The following is a 1,430-nucleotide window of genomic DNA, read 5'->3' on the forward strand; positions in this document are numbered from 1 at the left end:
CATCCTTGTCAACTTATCTATAGCCACAGTCAGCAATAGCTGTGGGAGAAATGGAGCAAAGACAGCTAAACTGTTTAGGCAGCAGCATTAGTGCTGACTTTGATTGGTTTCTTCACCTGTTCAGTCTTCTATTTAAAATTGTCAGGTAGCTGGCAAAGCATCCAGGAAAGTTTATGTTTGTCCAGTCATGATTTCCAGAAGAGAGTTTCTTTGCCCTTGACTTTTATCCTTCTGTTTTGGAATGTAGGCACAAACCGGTGGCCAGCAGGGCGAGGGAGGTGATCCTGCTCTTCTACTCTGCCCTCTGAGACCTCACCTGCAGTACTGTGTCCAGTTGTGGAGGCCTCAGTACGGGAGAGATGTGGACCTGTTGGAGCACGTCCAGAGGAAGGCTACAGAAGTGATCCCAGGGATGGAACACCTTTTCTACAAGGACAGGCTGGGAGAGCTGGGGCTGTGCAGCCTGGAGAAGAGAAGGCTGCAAGGTGACCTGTGAGCGGCCTTCCAGTACCTAGAGGGGGCTATAAGAAAGAAGGGGACAAACTCCTTAGCAGGGTCTGTTGTGAGAGGACAAGGGGAATGGTTTCAAACTAAAAGAGGGGGAGGATTTAGGCAAGATATAAAGAAGATCTTTTTCACTAAGAGTAGTGAGACACTGGCACAGGTTGCCCGGAGAGGTGGTGGATGCCCATCCTTGGAGACATTCAAGGTCAGGCTGGATGGGGCTCTGAACATCTGATCTAACTGGAGGTGTCCCTGTTCATTGCAGAGCAGTTGGACTAGATGGCCTTTAAGGGTCCTGTTCAACTCCCATGGTGCTGTGGCACACTGCTACTCAGCTACGCACATCAACTGAAACTCTGTGCCACTCATTGCTACTGCACATCTTTCAGCCCCAACCTGCCGCGTCCAGCTGTCTGCCACAGAGGTGGGAAAGGTCAGAGGGCACCTGCAAAAAAAAACAACTAAATAAACACAACACAAAGCAGAAAAACAGAAACAAACCAAAGCAATACGTAAAACTACCACAACTCTATTCCAAACTTGGTGGCATAAGGCCACAGCAGCTTCATTTATTTCTAACAGATTCATCTTCACACTCAACTCCTAGGAGGAAGCAAGAGCCCAAACCAAACAAACGACCAGAAGTTGACTTCAGTGAGTCACACGGCGGTACATGACAGCCCAACCGCTCCTCAAGTCCATTCAAACACGAGTCCACCGGAACGCGATTCGCAGCACGTATCGCAGGTCAGGCACCAACCTCTCCAAAAAGTTATTCCCACAGCATTCAACTAAAACGTGAGCCCGCGTTTTCACCCTCCACGTGTCGCACGAGAGCTTCACTCCCGCCCAGCCAGCGAGGCAGGGGCGTTCGCCGGGCCCGACCGCTCCGCCGCGGCCGCGTCCGACACGCCGTGAAGCCGCGC

The 1,430-nt window shown here is 51.2% G+C and overlaps 1 protein-coding gene across 3 annotated transcripts in view; it reads right to left on the reverse strand.

Moving 5' to 3' along the window:
- Positions 1-1,406, reverse strand: part of FOXN2 (forkhead box N2) — a 25,419-nt gene extending 24,013 nt beyond the window's left edge. The window contains exon 1 of one of the 3 annotated variants that reach the window (XM_019612560.2): positions 1,265-1,406. The gene's annotated coding sequence lies outside the window, so the exon portion shown is untranslated. Of the gene's footprint in view, positions 1-847; positions 953-1,264 lie in introns of those variants that run through there. The other 2 variants (XM_010706479.3, XM_010706480.3) reach the window with 2 other exon arrangements.
- Between the last annotated feature and the right edge of the window lie 24 nt (positions 1,407-1,430).

This window comes from Meleagris gallopavo, chromosome 2, assembly GCF_000146605.3.
Source record: "Meleagris gallopavo isolate NT-WF06-2002-E0010 breed Aviagen turkey brand Nicholas breeding stock chromosome 2, Turkey_5.1, whole genome shotgun sequence".
NCBI classification, from domain to species: Eukaryota; Metazoa; Chordata; class Aves; order Galliformes; family Phasianidae; genus Meleagris; species Meleagris gallopavo.